This window comes from Dama dama, chromosome 6 (genome assembly GCF_033118175.1).
Source record: "Dama dama isolate Ldn47 chromosome 6, ASM3311817v1, whole genome shotgun sequence".
NCBI lineage: Eukaryota > Metazoa > Chordata > Mammalia > Artiodactyla > Cervidae > Dama > Dama dama.
This window is the reverse complement of record NC_083686.1, coordinates 21,129,245-21,152,662: the sequence shown is the minus strand read 5'-3', so window position 1 is coordinate 21,152,662 and position 23,418 is coordinate 21,129,245. Positions and strand designations below refer to the sequence as shown.

The 23,418-nt window shown below is 37.8% G+C and overlaps 1 protein-coding gene and 1 non-coding gene across 3 annotated transcripts in view; both read left to right on the top strand.

The window, feature by feature from the left end:
* The window catches only part of CFAP299 (cilia and flagella associated protein 299), a 637,609-nt gene that overhangs the window by 418,138 nt on the left and 196,053 nt on the right, over nucleotides 1–23,418 (top strand). The window lies entirely within an intron of this gene.
* Nucleotides 22,605–22,676, top strand: TRNAY-GUA (transfer RNA tyrosine (anticodon GUA)). The gene has a single exon. It is a non-coding gene; the product is annotated as a tRNA-Tyr (tRNA).

Genomic DNA, 23,418 nt, shown 5'->3' with positions numbered 1-23,418 from the left:
TTATTATTTTTTTTCCCAGTGGGTTTTGTCATACATTGATATGAATCAGCCATGGATTTACATGTATTCCCAATCCCGATCCCCCCTCCCACCTCCCTCTCCACCCGATTCCTCTGGGTCTTCCCAGTGCACCAGGCCCGAGCACTTGTCTCGTGCATCCCACCTGGGCTGGTGATCTGTTTCACCATAGATAGTATACATGCTGTTCTTTTGAAATATCCCACCCTCACATTCTCCCACAAAGTTCAAAAGTCTGTTCTGTATTTCTGTGTCTCTTTTTCTGTTCTGCATATAGGGTTATCGTTATCACCTTTCTAAATTCCATATACATGTGTCAGTATGCTGTAATGTTCTTTATCTTTCTGGCTTACTTCACTCTGTATAAGGGGCTCCAGCTTCATCCATCTCATTAGGACTGGTTCAAATGAATTCTTTTTAATGGCTGAGTAATATTCCATGGTGTATATGTACCACAGCTTCCTTATCCATTCATCTGCTGATGGGCATCTAGGTTGCTTCCATGTCCTGGCTATTATAAACAGTGCTGCGATGAACATTGGGGTGCACGTGTCTCTTTCAGATCTGGTTTCCTCAGTGTGTATGCCCAGAAGTGGGATTGCTGGGTCATATGGCAGTTCTATGTCCAGTTTTTTAAGAAATCTCCACACTGTTTTCCAAAGCGGCTGTACTAGTTTGCATTCCCACCAACAGTGTAAGAGGGTTCCCTTTTCTCCACACCCTCTCCAGCATTTATTGCTTGTAGACTTTTGGATAGCAGCCATCCTGACTGGCGTGTAATGGTACCTCATTGTGGTTTTGATTTGCATTTCTCTAATAATGAGTGATGTTGAGCATCTTTTCATGTGTTTGTTAGCCATCTGTATGTCTTCTTTGGAGAAATGTCTGTTTAGTTCTTTGGCCCATTTTTTGATTGGGTCATTTATTTTTCTGGAATTGAGCTTCAGGAGTTGCTTGTATATTTTTGAGATTAATCCTTTGTCTGTTTCTTCATTTGCTATTATTTTCTCCCAATCTGAGGGCTGTCTTTTCACCTTACCTATAGTTTCCTTTGTAGTGCAAAAGCTTTTAAGTTTCATTAGGTCCCATTTGTTTAGTTTTGCTTTTATTTCCAATATTCTGGGAGGTGGGTCATAGAGGATCTTGCTTTGATTTATGTCGGAGAGTGTTTTGCCTATGTTCTCCTCTAGGAGTTTTATAGTTTCTGGTCTTACATTTAGATCTTTAATCCATTTTGAGTTTATTTTTGTGTATGGTGTTAGACAGTGTTCTAGTTTCATTCTTTTACAAGTGGTTGACCAGTTTTCCCAGCACCACTTGTTAAAGAGGTTGTCTTTTTTCCATTGTATATCCTTGCCTCCTTTGTCAAAGATAAGGTGTCCATAGGTTCGTGGATTTATCTCTGGGCTTTCTATTCTGTTCCATTGATCTATATTTCTGTCTTTGTGCCAGTACCATACTGTCTTGATGACTGTGGCTTTGTAGTAGAGTCTGAAGTCAGGCAGGTTGATTCCTCCAGTTCCATTCTTCTTTCTCAAGATTACTTTGGCTATTCGAGGTTTTTTGTATTTCCATACAAATTGTGAAATTCTTTGGTCTAGTTCTGTGAAAAATACCGTTGGTAGCTTGATAGGGATTGCATTGAATCTATAGACTGCTTTGGGGAGAATAGCCATTTTGACAATATTAATTCTTCCAATCCATGAACACGGTATGTTTCTCCATCTGTTTGTGTCCTCTTTGATTTCTTTCATCAGTGTTTTATAGTTTTCTATGTATAGGTCCTTTGTTTCTTTAGGTAGATATACTCCTAAGTATTTTATTCTTTTTGTTGCAATGGTGAATGGTATTGTTTCCTTAATTTCTCTGTCTGTTTTTTCATTGTTAGTATATAGGAATGCAAGGGATTTCTGTGTGTTAATTTTATATCCTGCAACTTTACTATATTCATTGATTAGCTCTAGTAATTTTCTGGTAGAATCTTTAGGGTTTTCTATGTAGAGGATCATGTCATCTGCAAACAGTGAGAGTTTTACTTCTTCTTTTCCTATCTGGATTCCTTTTACTTCTTTTTCTGCTCTGATTGCTGTGGCCAGCACTTCCAACACTATGTTGAATAGTAGTGGTGAGAGTGGGCACCCTTGTCTTGTTCCTGATTTCAGGGGAAATGCCTTCAATTTTTCACCATTGAGGGTGATGCTTGCTGTGGGTTTGTCATATATAGCTTTTATTATGTTGAGGTATGTTCCTTCTATTCCTGCTTTTTGGAGAGTTTTAATCATAAATGAGTGTTGAATTTTGTCAAAGGCTTTCTCTGCATCTATTGAGATAATCATATGGTTTTTATCTTTCAATTTGTTAATGTGGTGTATTACATTGATTGATTTGCGGATATTAAAGAATCCTTGCATTCCTGGGATAAAGCCCACTTGGTCATGGTGTATGATTTTTTTAATATGTTAAGAATAAAACTGAAATCCAGAGGCAGGAGACTTAAGCCCAAAACCTGAGAACACCAGAAAACTCCTGACTACAAGGAACTTTAAGTGATAAGTGACTGTCCAAAAGCCTCCATACCTACACTGAAACCAACCACCACACAAGAGCCAATAAGTTTTAGAGCAAGACATACCACGCAAATTCTCCAGCAACGCAGGAACATAGCCCTGAACATCAACATACAGGCTGCCCAAGGTCACACCTAACACATAGACCCATCTCAAAACTCATTACTGGGCACTCCATTGCTCTCCAAAGAGTAGAAATCAAGTTCCACGCACCAGAACACTGATGCAAGCTTCCCTAACCAGGAAACCTTGACAAGCCAATCGTCTAACCCCATCCACTGGGTTAATCCTCCACAACAAAAAGGAACCACAGACCTCCAGAATACAGAAAGCCCACTCCAGATACAGCAATCTAAACAAGATGAAAAGGCAAAGAAATACCCAACAGGTAAAGGAACATGAAAAATGCCCACCAAGTCAAACAAAAGAGGAGGAGATAGGGAATCTACCTGAAAAAGAATTTAGAATAATGATAATAAAAATGATCCAAAATCTTGAAAACAAAATGGAGTTACAGATAAATAGCCTGGAAACAAAGATTGAAAAGATTCAAGAACTGTTTAATAAAGACCTAGAAGAAATAAAAAAGAGTCAATTACAAATGAATAATGCAATGAATGAGATCAAAAACACTTTGGAGGGAACCAAGAGTAGAATAACGGAGGCAGAAGATAGGATAAGTGAGGTAGAAGATAAAATGGTGGAAATAAATGAAGCAGAGAGGAAAAAAGAAAAAAGGATCAAAAGAAATGAGGACAACCTCAGGGACCTCTGGGACACTGTGAAACGCCCCAACATTCGAATCATAGGAGTTCCAGAAGAAGAAGACAAAAAGAAGGGCCATGAGAAAATACTCGAGGAGATAATAGCTGAAAACTTCCCTAAAATGGGGAAGGAAATAGCCACCCAAATCCAAGAAACCCAGAGAGTCCCAAACAGGATAAACCCAAGGCGAAACACCCCAAGACACATATTAATCAAATTAACAAAGATCAAACACAAAGAACAAATATTAAAAGCAGCAAGGGAAAAACAACAAATAACACACAAAGGGATTCCCATAAGGATAACAGCTGATCTATCAATAGAAACCCTCCAGGCCAGAAGGGAATGGCAGGACGTACTGAAAGTAATGAAAGAGAATAACCTACAACCTAGATTACTGTATCCAGCAAGGATCTCATTCAGATATGAAGGAGAATTCAAAAGCTTTACAGATAAGCAAAAGCTGAGAGAATTCAGCACCACCAAACCAGCTCTTCAACAAATGCTAAAGGATCTTCTCTAGACAGGAAATGCAGAAAGGTTTTATAAATGTGAACCCAAAACAACAAAGTAAATGGCAACAGGACCACACCTATCAATAATTACCCTAAATGTAAATGGGTTGAATGCCCCAACCAAAAGACAAAGATTGGCTGAATGGATACAAAAACAAGACCCCTATATATGCTGTCTACAAGAGACCCACCTCAAAACAAGAGACACATACAGACTAAAAGTGAAGGGCTGGAAAAAAGTATTTCATGCAAACGGAGACCAAAAGAAAGCAGGAGTCGCAATACTCATATCAGATAAAATAGACTTTCAAATAAAGGAAGTGAAAAGAGACAAAGAAGGACACTACATAATGATCAAAGGATCAATCAAAAAAGAAGATATAACAATTATAAATATATATGCACCCAACATAGGAGCACCGCAATATGTACGGCAAACGCTAACAAGTATGAAAGAGGAAATTAATAGTAACACAATAATAGTGGGAGACTTTAATACCCCACTCACAACTATGGATAGATCAACTAAACAGAAAATTAACAAGGAAACACAAACCTTAAATGACACAATGGACCAGCTAGACCTAATTGATATCTATAGGACATTTCACCCCAAAACAATCAACTTCACCTTTTTCTCAAGTGCACACGGAACATTCTCCAGAATAGATCACATCCTGGGCCATAAATCTGGTCTTGGAAAATTCAAAAAAATTGAAATCATTCCAGTCATCTTTTCTGACCACAGTGCAGTAAGATTAGATCTCAATTACAGGGAAAAAATTGTTAAAACTTCAAACATATGGAGGCTAAATAACACGCTTCTGAATAACCAACAAATCATAGAAGAAATCAAAAAAGAAATCAAAATATGTATAGAAATGAATGAAAATGAAAACACAACAACCCAAAACCTATGGGACACTGTAAAAGCAGTGCTAAGGGGAAGGTTCATAGCATTACAGGCTTACATCAAGAAACAGGAAAAAAACCAATTAAATAACCTAACTATACACCTAAAGCAATTAGAGAAGGAAGAAATGAAGAACCCCAGGGTTAGCAGAAGGAAAGAAATCTTAACAATCAGGGCAGAAATAAATGCAAAAGAAACTAAAGAGACCATAGCAAAAATCAACAAAGCTAAAAGCTGGTTTTTTGAAAAAATAAACAAAATTGACAAACCATTAGCAAGACTCATTAAGAAACAAAGAGAGAAAAACCAAATTAACAAAATTAGAAATGAAAATGGAGAGATCACAACAGACAACACTGAAATACAAAGGATCATAAGAGACTACTACCAGCAGCTCTATGCCAATAAAATGGACAACTTGGATGAAATGGACAAATTCTTAGAAAAGTATAACTTTCCAAAACTGAACCAGGAAGAAATAGAAGATCTTAACAGACCCATCACAAGCAAGGAAATCGAAACTGTCATCAAAAATCTTCTAGCAAACAAAAGCCCAGGACCAGATGGCTTCACAGCTGAATTCTACCAAAAATTTAGAGAAGAGCTAACACCTATCTTACTCAAACTCTTCCAGAAAATTGCAGAAGAAGGTAAGCTTCCAAACTCATTCTATGAGGCCACCATCACCCTAATTCCAAAACCAGACAAAGATGCCACAAAAAAAGAAAACTACAGGCCAATATCACTGATGAACATAGATGCAAAAATCCTTAACAAAATTCTAGCAAACAGAATCCAACAACATATTAAAAAAATCATACACCATGACCAAGTGGATATCTTCTTTTGTGAAGTTGTGTGTTTCAGATTTTATTGAGTTGTCTTTCTATTGTTGATTTGTCAGAGTTCTTTATCTTGTTTTGATCTGAGTCCTCTGTTGGTTATATTGTGCAGTAGGCAGAAATCCCTAAGCTTGTATGATAAAAATTTTGCAGATATGATTAAATTAAGGATGCTGGGATAAAGAGATTTCCCCGAATTATCTGGGGTGGACTATGAATGCAGTCATACATATCATTTTAAGAGGAAGGCAGAGGGGGACTTGGTGCAGACATAGAAGATAAGGCAATAAGATGTTAGAGCCTCCTTGATGTGACCTCAGGAGCTGGAAGAAGCAAGAACCTGATTCTCCCTCCAAGGTCTGCTGACAATTTGATTTTGACCCACCGATGCTGATCTCAGACCATAGTCATCCAGAACTTGGAGAGAATATGTTTCTGTTGTTTTAATTCATTGGATTTTTGGTACTCAGCTAGAGAAGCTGATCCACATGGGTTGCACATGTCATCTGTGCTGTGTAGATTGCATTTGCATTCACTGAATGGTGTATTGGATAAATGGAAGGTCCCCAGATAAATGTACTCCTGTTCATTAGTCTCTTTCTTATGGTTAGTGTCTTTTGCCCGCCATGTTTCAGAAATGTTTCCCTGTCCTGATAACATGCAGATATTTTGTCGTGTTGTTTTGCCTTTCATATTTAAGTTTTGCAACCACTTAGAGGAGATTTTTGTTTATGAAATAAGCTATTTGAACTTTACACATCCATAACTGTTTTACAGACATTTTGTCAATTTGCACAAAAAATTGGATGAATTCTGAATTTTATTGACTCCTAAAACAATTTTGAGAAAATTGAGAGCCAGTAAAGCATGACCTTCTCAGTTCATGGATATATTTCCTTCTATTCAAAAGTACTTAATTTTTCAAGATAACATTTACAAAAATTTTATTAGATTTATTTCTAAGTGTTTGATGTCCTCATTATAAATGGTAACTTGAAAATGTCCTTTTTTTTACTCCTTGTGGCTGGTAAATACAAATATGGTTGTTTTTTTAAAAAATATTAACTTTCTATCAAGCCAAATGGTTAAACTCATTTATGTACTCTAAAAAAGATCTTTTGCATTTTCTATATACATAGTTATATACAAATAAGCTATTATTTTTCTTCTAAAACTCATATATGTTGCTTTTTTTTTCTTTTTTCCTGTTTAAAAAATCTCATCGATGAGGCTTTCCACTACAATTTGAATAGAAGTGCTCATAGTAGACATCTATATTCTTTCCAAAGACTTCCCACTAAATATGAGGTTTGCTTAGATTTTTTTTGTTGTTGATTTTCTTTATCAAATTGAGACTAGTCCCCTCTAATCTTAATTTTGCTGGGATTTTTAAAATCACAGATTTACAGATGCTTTGTTCTAGACATTATCTGAGAGAATAGCTTTATTTTCCCCATTTTATTCTGCTTAATGTGTTGAATTACCTAAACTGATTTTCTAGTATCAATAAGCCTAACCAGATAATGACATATTATTCTGTTATATATGACTACAATTCATTTGTCAATATTTTGAACATAAATATTTGTAGCTATATACATCAATGAGATCAGCTGTAATTTTATCTGCCTATAATTTTTTTTTTCATATTTTGGCATGAAGATTATCTTAGCCCCATGAAACAAGTTTGGATGTATTTTCTTTTTTAAGTATTCAGAATAAGTATTTATGAGCTTGACATTGTTTCTGCCTCAAATGAATAGTGAAACTTATTAATGAAACTATCAGGCAGAGTTTTGTTGTAAGAAAGATTTTTATTTATTGATTCAATGAAATTGTTTTCTGCTTATTTCAATGTAGTGGGTTATGCTTTTCTAGGAATTTTAAATCTTCACAGATTCTCCAATTTTCTTGCATAATCTTTGTAAAATTCTTTTATGACCTTTTTAAAGTCTGTATAATCTGAAGTAGTGTTCATTCTTCAAACTGATTATGCTTTCTCTCTCTCTCTCTCTCAAAGCCAGTATCACCAAATGACATTATTATTATTATCAAAAATCCAAATGTTTCCCTAAGGTTCTCTCTATTGCCTTTATCTTTTTTATTCCCTTCATTTTATTTTTCTTCATTTATTTTGTTATTGTTTTTCTGTCTCTGAGATTAATGCTTAGGGATTTTGATCTTCTTCTTCTTTCTCCTTTCTTTTTCTCTGTTCTAATATTTCTATTTTAGGTTGCTCCACCCTGAACTTTAGGTCTTCTCTTTCAACAGTGCCTTAGGTGGTCTTCCTACAGCTTCCTGTCCCTCACCCAAGGGTAAGAAGATGACTACAGGCAACACTTGCCATCCTGCTCGGGGTGAGGGAAAGGGGCATTTTTTCTTGAGACCTAGGCTTAGGTAAGCATTTTGTCAATGGGTTTTGAAATAGGGCATTCTCAGTGATCCTGTCCCAACCCCAGATTTAGTTCAGTTCAGTTCAGTTGCTCAGTCATGTTTGACTCTGTGACCCCATGGACTGCAGCACAACAGGCTTCTCTGTCCATCACCAACTCCTGGAGCATGCTCAAACTCATGTCCATCAGGTCCGTGATGCCATCCAACCATCTCATCCTCTGTCGTCCCCTTCTCCTCCTGCCCTCAATCTTTCCCAGCATCAGGGTCTTTTCCAATGAGTTGGTTCTTTGCATCAAGTGGCCAAAGTTTTGGAGTTTCAGCTTCAGCATCAGTCCTTCCAATGAACATTCAGGACTGATTTCCTTTAGGATTGACTGGTTGGATCTCCTTGCAGTCCAGGGGACTCTCAAGAATCTTCTCCAACACCATAATTCAAAAGCATCAATTCTTCACTGCACAGCTTTCTTTATAGTCCAACTCTCACATCCATACGTGACTACTCGTAAAACCATAGCTTTGACTAGACAGACCTTTGTCAACACAGTAACATCTCTGCTTTTTAATAGGCTGTCTAGGTTGGTCAGAGCTTTTCTTCCAAGGAGCAGGTGTCTTTTAGTTTCATGGTTGCAGATTTTGGAGCCCCAATTAATAAAGTCTCTCACTGTTTCCACTGTTTCCCCATATATATGCCATTAAGTGATAGGACCAGATGCCATGATCTTAGTTTTTTGAATGTTGAGTTTTAAGCCATTTGTTTCACTCTCCTCTTTCACTTTCATCAAGAGGCTCTTTAGTTCCTCTTGGCTTTCTGCCATACGGGTGGTGTCATCTGCGTATCTGAGGTTGTTGATATTTCTCCCGGCAATCTTGATTCCAGTTTGTGCTTCATCCAGCCTGGCATTTCACATGATGTACTCTGCATATAGGTTAAATGAGCAGGGTGACAATATACAGCCTTGACATACTCCTTTTCCTATTTGGAACCAGTCTGTTGTTCCATGTCCAGTTCTAACTGTTGCTTCTCAACCTACATACAGATTTCTCAGGAGGCAGGTAAGGTGGGCTGGTATTCCCATCTCTTGAAGAGTTTTTCACAGTTTATTTTGATCCACACAGTCAAAGGCTTTGGCATAGTCAATAAAACAGAAGTAGATGTTTTTCTGAAACTCTCTTGCTTTTTCAATGATCCAGTGGATGTTGGCAATTTGATCTCTGGTTCCTCTGTCTTTTCTCAATCCAGCTTGAAAATCTGGAAGTTCATGGTTCACGGACTGTTGACGCCTGGCTTGGAGAATTTTGAGCACTACTTTACTAGCATGTGAGATGAGTACAATTGTGTGGTACTTTGAGCATTCTTTGGCATTGCCTTTCTTTGGGATTGGAATGAAAACTGACCTTTTCCAGGTTTGTGGCCACTGCTGAGTTTTCCAAATTTGCTGGCATATTGAGTGCAGCAGCATCTTTTAGGATTTAAAGTAACTCAACTGGAATTCCATCACCTCCACTAGCTTTGTTCGTAGTGATACTTCCTGAGGCCCACTTGACTTCACATTCCAGGATGCCTGGCTCTAAGTGAGTGATCACACCATCGTGATTATCTGGGTCATGAAGATCTTTTTTGTATAGTTCTTCAGTGTATTCTTGCCACCTCTTCTTAACATCTTCTGCTTCTTTTAGGTCCATACTGTTTCTGTCCTTTATTGTGCCCATCTTTGCATGAAATGTTTGCTTGGTATCTCTAATTTTCTTGAAGAAATCTCTGGTCTTTCCCATTCTATTGTTTTTCTCTATTTCTTTGTACTTATCACTGAGGAAGGCTTTCTTATCTCTCCTTGCTAGTCTTTGGAACTCTGCATTCAAATTGGGTATATCTTTCCTTTTCTCCTTTGCCTTTTGCTTCTCTTCTTTTCACAGCTATTTTTATGGCCTCCTCAGACAACCATTTTTCCTTTTTGCACTTCTTTTTCTTGGGGATATTCTTGATCATTGCTTCCTGTACAATGTCACAAACTTCCATCCATAGTTCTTCAGGCACTCCATCAGATCTAATATCTTCTAATGACCACAGGACTGGAAAATGTTAGTTTTCATTCCAATCCCAAAGAAAGGCAATGCCAAAGAATGTTCAAACTACTTCACAATTGCACTCATCTCACACACTAGCAAAGTAATGCTCAAAATTCTCCAAGCCAGGTCAACAGTACATGAACCATGAACTTCCAGATGTTCAAGTTGGATTTAGAAAAGGCAGAGGAACCAGAGATCAAATTGCCAACATCTGTTGGATAATCAAAAAAGCAAGAGAGTTCCAGAAAAATATCTACTTCAGCTTTATTACCTTCTGCTTCTAATACCTTCTGATACCGGATTCAGGTCTGGACCATATATGTATCCTCTACCTCCCTCCTGCCCCAGAGGCAGAGTGGAGTTTTTCTTAGTTTTCTTCTTCTAGTTACAATGAGTTTTCAAGATGTTCCTATGGTGATAGTGTTTGTTCCCATTTCACCACCATTTTCAGGCTTCCCAACCACCCTGCCCAAAGGAAATAAAAGGAATGATATGATCGGGTGTTATGCCTTTTCTAAAAGTGGTTGTTCTGCAACTTCTCTAGGCCTGCACCTCACATGTACTTTCTCATCACTCTCATTGGTCTTTTTTGCAAGAAGAGCCCAAGTGTTTGTGTGAATTTCTCTTGTGTTTGTGGTTCTCATCATCTTCTATATTATCCTGCTATCCCACATTCAGTATTCAGCAATTTGTTAAAAATTTTAGCTGAATTCTTCTAGATGTTCACTTAGCTCTACTCCACTGTGGGTAAGGAAGTGCATGTATTCTGTCTGTGGAGAAATCTGCCTTTCCTTAGGTTTCCTCTTGTTGAATTCAACTCTCTGGTATGTTCAAGAAAAGCTGTATGTATGCAGATTGCCAAAGGTGTTGTCAGAGTGGCGGCATTTCTCTTTCCTTTTACCTACCTCCTGTGTGGAGCCAGCTTTTCATTTTTAAGTCATAGATGGTCAAGAGGTTATAAGAATCTTAGTCTTAGAGGTCCGGGCAGTCTAAGGTTTTCTAGGTCAGCAATAACCAAATGAGACTTCCCTGGTGCCCACCTCAGACAGGAAAAAAATCTGCTTGCAATGCAGGAGGCATGGGTTCAGTCCCTGGGTCAGGAGGATCCCCTGGAGAAGGGAATGGCTATCCACACCATTATTTTTTGCCTAGAGAATTCCATGGACAGAGGAGCCTGGTGGGCTACACACCATGGGGTCGTGAAGAGTCAGACATGAGTAAATGACTAACACTTTCACTTTCAATAACTAGTGGAGATAGAGCCCCGACTGAAGAAAGAGTTAGGTAAGTGAGCAGTGGTGTTATTTCTCTACTATTGTTGCCTTATTGTTTTATGGAAGGATCAAACTGTAACATTTGGTCAGCTCTTTGAAAGAGGTGAGTAGAACCAACAGTTGTGTTGTTGTATGCCCACTCTGTCGTGTCCAGCTGTTTGTGACCCCGTGGACTGCAGCTCACTAGGATACCCTGTCCGTAAGATTTTCCCGGCAAGCATACTGGAGTGGGTTGCCATTTTTTCCTCTAAAGGATTTTCTCAACCCAGGGATCGAACCCCTGTCTCCTGGGTATCCTGCATTGCAGGTGGATTCTTTACTTCTGACCCACCGCAGAAGCTCATAGTCATTAGGCTAAATACAAAATTGCCTCCTCTGGAGTCAGAGCTAACTAAAGAAAAGAAACAAATATCCTCGGTGAAAAATACTAAACACATAAAAATGCTAAAAATGTAAGACGTTAAAATTTAGTACTTCTTTCTATTTCATTTGATTGATTTTGCAACTGTTCTTCAATGTTTTCTCAATTATATATTGTGACAGAATATTTTGAGAATGAAATGAAAGGATCATAGATGATGTAGAACAAATACTTAGATGATTGTGTAGAAAATTCAGCCGTTCAATTATTAAGGTCACCCTTTACTCCTCAGGGTGATAAGTGGTTAATGAAAGTAGAAGTTGAGCTAAATGAGAAGTGGAAATCCGGCATAACCCAGTTAATGATAAATCCTAGATAGATCTTGGTCAGTGCTTGAATATCGCAAAGGCTCTCTTTCTAATTCTTGTGCAGCGAGCAGTGGTTCTCATTAGAACTCCACGGCCAGCAGAAACATCCGTTTGGTTCATTTTACTAGCAAGTAGTTTTGTACTCTTACATGAATAAATAAAAAAGACTGGCTAAAGCAGACTCGTTTCTTTCCTTTGGTGCCTCTGTTAACAAAGGGCTAGTGTCTGTTTTAGGGAAGCCTTCCGGTGCTGCTTGTGGCCTCTCTTATTAGAGATATCAGAGAGCTGTATTGTGAGGACTCCAGTCTTTTCACATTAAAGAAAACACCAGTTACCCGTTTGTGGAATGAAGGGAAAAACATGTCCTCCATTAGACCCCTTGTTGCCCATCAATTATTTTATCTTTTTGTTAAAGACCAGGCTGTTGGATTCCTTAATCCATAGAAATCGATAAGAAACCAGACGAGAAATCCAGGGAAGGCTTTACTGGGACTCATGCTACAGCATTAGGGAACGAAAACAAATAACAGGTGTCTGTGCTAGTGCCCCGAGGGAGAGCAAGTTGGTCCATTAAATGGGGTGAGGGCAGGGGCGGGGCCGGGGGTCAGGCAGGAAGCATGGCCTGAGTGGTCTGCCCACCTTCTGGGTGGTGCTCTGTGCAGAGATCATGGCAGGATCTTGCTTTTGCCCACAACACCTCAGAAGTGGCAGTTGGGTTTTTGGTCTTTCTGTGTCTTATTTTTCATAATTTGCCCCAACTGCACATGCATGCAATTATTTTTAGTGCCTCATAGTGTCTTTGTATTTTGTTGCTGGAGGAGACTTTTGTCCAGGTACAAGCACTGCAGTGAAGGACCCCAGGTCCCAGCTCTCCTCATTTTCAACGGGGCCCATGTATCACTGCTCTGCAGTTTAGGTAGTTTTAACACAGAAAATATTGTTCCTATTGTGAATCAGTCATAATAGTTCTCGAACTAGCAAACCAAATATGTTAGATTCTTCTGTGTGGCTTCACTAATTTTACTTTTTTATTTTCTGTGCCCCAAGTTTTTCTTTTTTTTTTTTCTTTCTCTAAAGGAAATATGGTTCAGATATTTGGCTAGTTGCCTTTGCACAGTGTTGCTGCATCTATTTTTCTTTATATAAAGAATATTATGGTTTATTCACTAAGGATAAAAACGTATGATTATTTTTCTTCATTCAACCACCATCAGGGAGCTTAAGATTTTTACCCCACAAGCAAACTCAGTTGACAGACTCCTCTGTACTCTGTGACAGGACTTGGCAGACTATGGCCCACAGGCCAAATCCAGTCCATCACTTGTTTCTCTATACTCAGGAGCTAAGAATGGTTTTTACATCTTTAAAATTCTTTTTAAGAAACATCAAAAAAAGGGGTAATATTTTATGACACATGAAAGTTGTGACATTCAAATTTCAATGTCCATAAACAAAGTTTTATTAGTTCTATGTTTGCTCAATATTTTCAAAAATTTATTGAAATGGCCATAGTCATTTGTCTTTGAAATGCTTTTATGGCTGCTTTCTGCTATGATGGCAGAGTTGAGTAGCTGCCACAGAACTGTATGGCCCGCAAAACCTAAAATACTTATCTGCCGATTTACAAGGGATGTTTGCTGGCCTCTGCTGTATATAGAGTATCTAGATTGATCAAGTTCAAGAATATTTCAAACGAAAGACGTGTGGCAAACAGTAGATGATGTAAAGGAATGGATATTGCTATCATTACATAGGATTCACGATGTCCTAAAATGTATTAGATATTTACAAAATAATGTATTTAATATTGTGGGTACATGCAGCTAGTATTGGGCTTTCCCGATGGCTCAGCATAGAGAATCGGCCTGCAGTGCAGGAGAAACGGGTTCTATCCCTGGGTGGTGAAGATTCCCTGGAGGAAGTAATGGCAACCCACTCTAGTATTCTTGCCTGGAGAATCCCTTGGACAGAGGAGCCTGGAGGGCTACAGTCCATGGGGTGGCAAAGACTTGGTCATGAATGAAGCGACTTAGCATGCACACAGGCAGCTAATACTGATAACTCCTCAAGAATTCACACACCGTGTTTTGAGTTCTAATCAACTTTAAAATAATGACAATGATTACGCAAACCACACCTAAAAATCAATACTGTTTTTCTTTTCTCATAATCATCATTGGATGGTTTTTCTTGTGTTATGATAAATCAGTTTTTATAATCTCTTTCATCACTTTATATAAGACATTTGTTATTGTTGTTGTTCAGTCACTAAGTTGTGTCCAATTCTTGTGACCCCATGGACCACAACACGCCAAGCTTCCCTGTCCTTCACTATCTTCCAGAGTTTGCTCAGACTTTTTAGGTGGCCCAGTGGTAAAAAATCTGCCTGCAGTGCAGAAGATGCTAGAGACATGGGTTCAGTCCTTGGGTTGCAAAGATTCCCTGGAGAAGGAAATGGCCATCCACTCCAGTATTCTTTTCAAGGGTTCCATCCCTGGGTCAGGAAGATCCCCTGGGAGAGGAAATGGAAACCCACTCCAATATTCTTACCTGAAAAATTCCATGGACAGGGGAGCCTGGCAGACTATAGTCCATGGGCTCGCAAAGAGTTGGACATGACTGAGCAACTAACCACACACACGCACACACATATAAGACATTAGACAGAATTTTTTTAAAAAGAGAAATCAATATTATAATTAGAAATAAAATATCAGTTATTTGATGACTACTTAAAGCTCAGTTTTTAAAATATATTATTAATCAGTGAACTATTTCACATTAAAAATTCAGTAAAAAGTAATTTTAAAGTTGTATTTCTCATGACTACAAACAATTGGATTTCTCACCAATGAGGATATCAGTGTTTCAAGAAGTTTTCTGTGAGAATTTTTGTTATTTTAATTTATATTTATTTATTCAAAATACTTAACTCATTGCTAATTTATTTATGGCAACCTTTTATTCTTTTACAGTTTTTTCCTAATGTCAAAACAATGCCTTTAACCCTGAAAGCTTCAATAATTTCTTACCAGAGCTAAGATGCCATTATTCATATTACTAGTTCAGTATTATATATTAGCAAGTTAATGTAGACATTCTTCATTGTTAAAAAGTATTTCCTACTTTTTCACAAAGTCAGTTTTTTTTTTTTTTTTTTTTTCATATTCCCAATCTAAGTTGAATTAAACTGATGTTTCCTCATGGACTTATGTTTCCTAACACATTCATTACATAAACAATAAAGGATAATTGTTTCTAAATGACTTAATTCTGTGGACCTAAATATAATAATACAAACATAACAATATTTATCTTTCAAAATTTGTATTAATTTGATTGCAAAAAAATGTATGTCAGTCATATTACAGATGGTATATTTTCTAAGGCTAGCAAAACAGAGAATTTTATATCAAAGATGGCCAGAAAGCAGATGTAAACTTTCTCAAATATGGATAAATTAAGGGTAAATTGTACTGGCCCCTCAAAATGTCTATCATCTTCTAAATATTAAAACAACAGGAAAGCATTATTATTTTTTGTATGATCCTGGGTTCTTATGCTTAAAATTAACTTTGAAAAAGAAATGGTGAAGCTCATTCAAGTTATCTTGAAAAGTATATTTATATTTTTATAAAAAATAAAAGTCACAACTACAAAAGACATACAACTTGGTTTGTGTCATATTCATGCCTGAAACTTCTGATTTTTTTTTTTTTAGTGCGGTTCAAATAACTTTCATTTCATGAATCTTTTCAAATGCCTCTTATGTGCTAGGCACTATGTTAGGTTCTGAAGGAGGAGGTAAAGTTGGTCAGTGTGTAGACCTGACTCTCCAAATAGTTACAGTTCAACAGTTAATGTAGAATTTTGACAGTTCTTACATGGCCAAATGTGTGTCAGATAAGATTATGAGAAACAAGAGTGGTATTGTGAGATCTGATTAAAGAGAAAAACTTGCCCCATGGTGATTCTCTGAACTTCATTTACACTCATTAAAAATTTTTGAGTAGAAGGTAGTTATGGTCACGCACGCATGCTAAGTTGCTTCAGTCCTGTCCAACTCTTTGTGATCCTATGGACTGTAGCCTGCCAGGCTCTCCCGTCCATGGGATTCTCCAGGCAAGAATACTGGAGTGGCTTGTCATGCCCTCTATCAGGGGATCTTCCTGACCCAGGAATCAAACCCATGTCTCTTATGTCTCCTGCATTGGCAGACAGGGTTCTTTACCACTAGCACCACCTGGGAAGCCCAGTTATGATTATAATTGTAGTTAAAAATCATAGAAGGAAAAATGTGAGCAAGATTGTCTCTTGTTTCATTTGTTTGGTTTTGTCATTTAATTTTTCTCCTTTCATCCACTGTTCTCACCTATGTTAAGAAATTGGGATAAAGATATCAAGTTAATAATATTGACTATTGTGTATCCATGGCAATTTTGACACCACCATTATTTCATTTCTTTTTGGAATTGTTTTATTGTAGTTCTGTTGCTAGAGTATAGGACAAACTTTCCATAAACATAGACAACTGGAATTATTTGATGTCCATGTTACAGGGATTTAACAAAAATAGAAATAATGATGATGTACACAACTTTTACACTAAATTTATTCACAAAATTAATTCCGTAACTTTATCCCATATTTATTTCTGATTTTCCACAATATTTTTCACCTCAATATGGACCTACTCTCCTTAAGTTTTTTTTTCAGTATATATTAAAAAATCCTCTAGCTTCATCACAGCAATTTTTCACTTGGGATTATGTTATGGGTAAGTTTGCCCACAACTGCAAACAGCCTCTTGACAAGTCTGGAAAGCATGTCCAAAGCCAGAGAAAAATTATTTAGCTTACCCTGATTTAGTTGGCTTTATGACTTTCATAAGCTTTTCATAAAGCTAGACTGTCTTTTTAAATTTCTATATTGGTTCCATTTTTATTTCTGCAGTGAAAATCTCCTTGGAAATCACTAACCTGAATTTTGATCTCTAGCATTTTTTTTTAATTTTTTTTTTTTTTTTTTAGCATTTTTAGCAAAGTATGAAATAACTTCAAAGAGAGAGTAGTGCTTATTACTCTTTGTATCAATTAGGGCTTCAATCGGAAAAGCAAACTCAGTGGGCATCAAGGAATGATGAGACCAGTACAGGAATTAGATCTTACACAGATGTGAAAGAAGATGATGAGTAATTAAGTGTGTGGGAGGAAGACGAGCTGGATATAGAGCAAGGAGAGAGCGAACAAATTAGGATCCACCACTGCTGGTAACCATGTCCAACATGTCTAACTCACAGACATTCAAAGCCCAATAACCACTGGGTAATTTCTAAACCTTGTGCAAGTTTCTCTTTAGTCCTCCTTTAGCCAAGAGCTATCCAGGGAAGGGGATTCTGAGACACAATTTCAACTTAACTAAATTGAGATAGTACAAAACAACCACACTGCTCTTTAAAAAAAAAAACAAACCACATAATGTGTGTGAGTTGCTCAGTAGTGTCTGACTCTTTGCAACCTAGTGGACTCTAGCCTGCTAGGCTCCTCTGTCCATGGGATTCTCCAGGCAAGAATACTGGAGTGGGTTTTGCCAGTTCCTTCTCCAAGACATCTTCCAGACACAGGGATCAAACCCGAGTCTCCCACATTGCAGACAGATTCTTTACCATCTGAGACACCAGGGAAGGACAAAACTACCACATTGCTCTTTTTTTAAAAAAAAAATCACATATATCCTTTCACTTATTTTATCATTATTTAATAAGCATTTACAGGTTTCCAAGCTCCTTGCTGGGGGCTTCTGAGGTAGCTCAGTGATAAAGGCTCTCCTGTCAACGCAGGAGACACGAGAACTGCAGGTCGCAAACAGCACACACAAGCTCCTTGTTGGCTGTTGAAGATACAATTCTAAACAAGAATTCCCCATCTCCTCAAAATTCAACATTTTTTAGGGACAAAAAAAAAATATAAGAAACAAAATAAAAGTGTGAGGAGAAGTACAGGTTAAAATGAGAGAGAATGGCAGAGACCCGCCCCCCCCCCCCCCCAAAGAGTTCACCAGAGAAGCCTTCCTGGACAACAAGGCATCTAAACTAATACCTGATTGGTGGACAGATGTGATGGATGGGGGAAGAGAAGGGCAGGAAGGAAAGTAAAATGTGAAATGCCCCAGAACCAAGAGTTGCCATGGTGTCTTGGGAGAACTGAGAAATGTTCAGGATGACTAGAATACCGAGACTCCAGAAGAATGGGTAACCTGTGATGAACAAATTACTGTTTTTGGTGGTGGGGGAGATGCAACTGTTACACGTATAATTAATTTTTTCCTGTCCCCATACTCATTTTGATAGTAATTCAGTTATTGGAAGACTGTCATTTGAAAGTTCTTCTGATCCTGGATGAGTGCATTTTGATTTGTAGCATTGTCTCTCACAGCAGATGTTCTAGAAATATATCAAATAGAAGCTGCATTTTATTTTAAAATCTCAATTTAAATTTGCCTCAGAGTATAATATAAACAAGAGCATATGTTTAAGCAAATGTTTTTTTCTTCTCTCTCCATATCCTCTTAGCAACAAGTCCTTTAATTCTGGGTGGTCATTACGGTGGTCTTTGTTTTTATACAAAGGAAAATATAGGAGGACTCTCCTGTAAACTAAACCACAGTGGAATTTTGCTTAGAATTAGACTACTAAAGAAACCACAATCATGCATTACTTCCTGTGGTTATTATCAGCATGGTTATGATGTGCTACACTATTCAAAACTGAAAAATTGATATATTTGTATGGAAGGGGGAGAAAAGAGAAAGCTTCACCTTAGGTCCAAATACCCAAGGTATAAGTACTAAAATGGATATTTAGTGAAGTAGATGACTATGCATTATATATAGAAAAAAATAAAAGATTTTCTCTGTATCTACAATGATCAACTCTATAAGGGACAAAACTTAAATATAAAATAATTAGACAGCTTACCAAAAATATGGAGGTTCCAAATAATGTAATAGGCTCCAATCCAATTTCCGGTAGAATTCTATGCAGTTTTAAAGATGATTTTAGTATTTCTTTTAGGTAATAGCCTATGTTAAGAGGCCATAGAGGATCTTGTATACTAAAAAAGAAAAACCCACAAATCTACAATATTTAACAATGTGGTATTGGTACAGAAATAGATAAGCAGATTAATAGGGATGAATAGAAAATACAAGAACAGAAGTATGAATATCTTTATGCATGTTTATGTGTGTTTGGGAGTCAAATATAATAAAGTATCATTTTAAATCAGTAGATAAGTGGTTAATTGTTCTATAAATGGTGCTGGATTTTAACTTGGTATAAAACTTAACCGTATGTGCATATATTATATTTGATGCAGTTCTGATCAATTCAGGTTAAGTTTAAAAGTTGAAAATCTACATATCTTTTCTTGCAAGTTGATGAACTAGGATAACATGAAAAACTTCCCACATATCCATAGAAATGCTGAGGATGAAATATAAAAACCAAAAATTGACCTCATGGTTAAAAATCACAAGAAAGAAAGATACTTGAAATAAATAATATGCTTCCCCTTTTGCCTAGGACAGTCCTGCCGTCCAAGTGTAAGTGGACTTCCAAAAATATCTTGGTTTGGATGACTCCAGTAATTATATAAACAGGAACTGGAAGCTCATGAACTATTAATGCACCTGGTCCTGGTGTGGGAGGTAGAATGCCGTGGGAAGGGAGCTTGTAATTTTGATGTCAGTAAATTAGAGCGTAAATTTAATGCTCAAATAGGAATAGGAGATGAAGTCTCGAACCCACTGGAAGAGGGGAATTGGGGCCTTTGATGTCTGTAGTGTGGAGAATGATATACTTCTAGATCCCCTTTTAATAAAAGATTTATTGTTCCAGTTGTTAGGAATGCCTGGCAGAGAGACCTTTGCTACCCCCCCTTTGGAAATTGTCTCAGCTAAAGAGAGCTATTTCACCAAAGCTGTGTCCCTTTTCCAGGGCTCCCAGTGACTAATCAGCAGGGGTATAAGGGCCTGATCCTGTTTCTTCGGTGAAGAAACAGCTATCAAGGGCCATTGCAACTCCAAAACCACACGTCAGGTCAGGAGAGGCATTTAACAGAACTGCATCACAGCTCAACTTCTCCACTGTCCATACTTGTTTCCTTCCATTTCCTTCCAGAGATGTTAATCCCAAGAGCATTCCTAACAAATGACTTGAGGACTAAACTCTTTTTCAGTCTGTATTTCAGAGAAACCAATCTGTGACATATCCACTTAGTGAAAGATTGAACTAGAAGTAATCTGCCTAATGGCACAGGGAGGCTGCCTGTTTTTTCCAAGATTCTGGATGTTGTTCAGTCACTAAGTCATGTCTGACCTCTGTGACCCCATGGACTGCAGCACACCAGGCTTCCCTGTCCTTCATCATCTCCCAGAGTTTGTTCAAACTCATGTCCATTGAGTCAGTATTGCTGCCCAACCATCTCATCCTCTGCTGCCCACTTCTCCACCTGCTGTTAATACTGAAGCTGAAGATCCAGTATGTTGGCCATCTGATGCAAAGATCCATAGGAAGGGGGAAAAATGACTATATGAGAAATAATTGCTGAATGTGAGCCTAGCCCATGTTGAGGTCAAAATTTACGCCATCCATGTGGTTCAGGAAGCCTTATACTTTATAAAACATATCAAGAAAATTTGCTATAGAGTAATTGGTAAACATAAACATAATAACTAGAGTTGCAACAATATAAGATAATTAGATTGAGAGCTTAAAATTAGTGTTTTTAAATGAACAGATTTAACAAATAAAATAAGTGGGTCATCAGAAAGAACAAGACAGTATAAAAAATGTTAAATTTTAAAATAACTAACATGAGCTTCTAGAACATAATAAAAATACTGCAATTAAAGGAGGTGAAAACCTCAAGGGACAGATAAAATAGCTTTAAAGAAATGGAAGAGAAAATTAGTAATTCAGAACATTTCAAAAATTAGCCAGAATGCTGTGCAGAGATATAAAATTTTATAATTAATAGAGTGGTTATGACACACAGATGACAGTCATAAATGAGATGTTGAGCACAAATCTACTATAAGTTTCAGAAAGACAGAATAGAGAGAATGGCAGAGAAGCAGAACTTGAAAAAATACTTGCCAGAAGGAACAGGAGAGGGGTAAGGGATTCAGTTCAGTTCAGTCGCACAGTCGTGTCCGACTCTTTGCGACCCCATGAACCGCAGCACGCCAGGCCTCCCTGTCCATCACCAACTCCCAGAGTTTACTCAAACTCATGTCCACTGAGTCGGTGATGCCATCCAACCACCTCATCCTCTGTCATCCCCTTCTCCTCCTGCCTTCAATCTTTCCCAACATCAGGGTCTTTCCAAATGAGTCAGCTCTTCACATCAGGTGGCCAAAATATTGGAGTTTCAGCTTCAACATCAGTCCTTCCAAGGAACACCCAGGACTGATCTCCTTTAGCATGGACTGGTTGGATCTCCTTGCAGTCCAAGGGACTCTCAAGAGTCTTCTCCAACACCACAGTTCAAAAGCATCAATTCTTCGGTGCTCAGCTTTGTTTATAGTCCAACTCTCACACCCATACATGACTACTGGCAAAACCATAGCCCTGACTAGACAGACCTTTGTTGACAAAGTAATGTCTCTGCTTTTTAGTATGCTATCTAGGTTGGTCATAACTTTCCTTCCAAGGAGTGTCTTTTAATTTCATGGCTGCAGTCACCATCTGCAGTGACTTTGGAGCCCCAAAAAATAAAGTCAGCCACTGTTTCCACTGTTTCCCCATCTATTTGCCATGAAGTGATGGGACCAGATGCCATGATCTTAGTTTTCTGAATGTTGAGCTTTAAGCCAACTTTTTCACTCTCCTCTTGCACTTTCATCAAGAGGCCCTTTAGTTCTTCTTCACTTTCTGCCATAAGGGTGGTGTCATCTGCATACCTGAGGTTATTGATATTTCTCACGGCAATCTTGATTCCAGCTTGTGCTTCCTCAAGCCAAGCATTTCTCATGATGTACTCAGCATATAAGATAAATAAAAAAGGTGACAATATATAGCCTTGATGTACTCCTATCCCAATTTGGAACCAGTCTGTTGTTCCATGTCCAGTTCTAACTGTTGCTTCCTGACCTGCATATAGGTTTCTCAAGAGGCAGGTCAGGTGGTCTGGTATTCCCATCTCTTGAAGAATTTTCCATGGTTGATTGTTATCCACACAGTCAAAGGCTTTGACATAGTCAATAAAACAGAAATAGATGTTTTTTTGGAACTCTCTTGCTTTTTTGATGATCCAGCAAATGTTGACAATTTAATCTCTGGTTCCTCTGCCTTTTCTAAAACCAGCTTGAACATCTGAAAGTTCACAGTTCACATATTGCTGAAGCCTGCCTCATTGCTATTTAACTCCTTGAATTAAGAATCTTAAGTGGAGAGTCATCTTGTTAAAAATTGTGTGTATGTGGATATTTTAAAGGAGTAGATTTTACCTTTTAGGGTTTCCCTGGTGGCTCAGTCGGTAAAGCGTCTGCCTGTAATGCGGGAGACCCAGCTTCAATCCCTGGGTTGGGAAGATCCCCTGGACAAGGAAATGGCAGCCCACTCCAGTATTCTTCCCTGGAAAATCCCACGGATTGAGGAGCCTTGTAGGCTACAGTCCATGTGGTCGTGAAGAGTCCGACGACTGAGCGACTTCACTTTCACTTTTATGCATTGGAGAAGGAAATGGCAACCCACTCCAGTGTTCTTGCCTGGAGAATCCCAGGAACAGGGGAGCCTGGTGGGCTGCCTTCAGTGGGGTCGCACGGAGTCAGACGTGACTCAAGCGACTTAGCAGCAGCAGCAGCATGGATGAAGAAACTGAGGTTTAGAGAAGTTGAGTTACCTTTAAGCAACTATGAATCTTGTTGCATTTTTATAACCCCTAAATGATGTAATAAGGGCAATAACAGGCTTAGTATTATTTTCAGTATTGAATTGTATCCTCTTATGATTTTCATCCCCTGACTTATTGCTTTATTATTGGATTATTTTCATTCTTTTGAAGAACTCAAGTTGATTATTCCACTTACCATTTATCAAACACAACTCTGTTATCAAAATAGAATCTCTCTTTTGTTTCACTAATTAGTTATCATTTCATTTTAATTACTCTATATATATCTTTAGTCCAATAAATTAATATTAGCATTGATATTTTAAAGCTTGTGCCATAATTTCAAGTAGAATGCAGTATTTCTGATTGTACATAGTTTGTTTGCCTTGGACATGAAAATATATTTAGTACTTTCAGTTTGGCAAGTCAGAGATTTTTA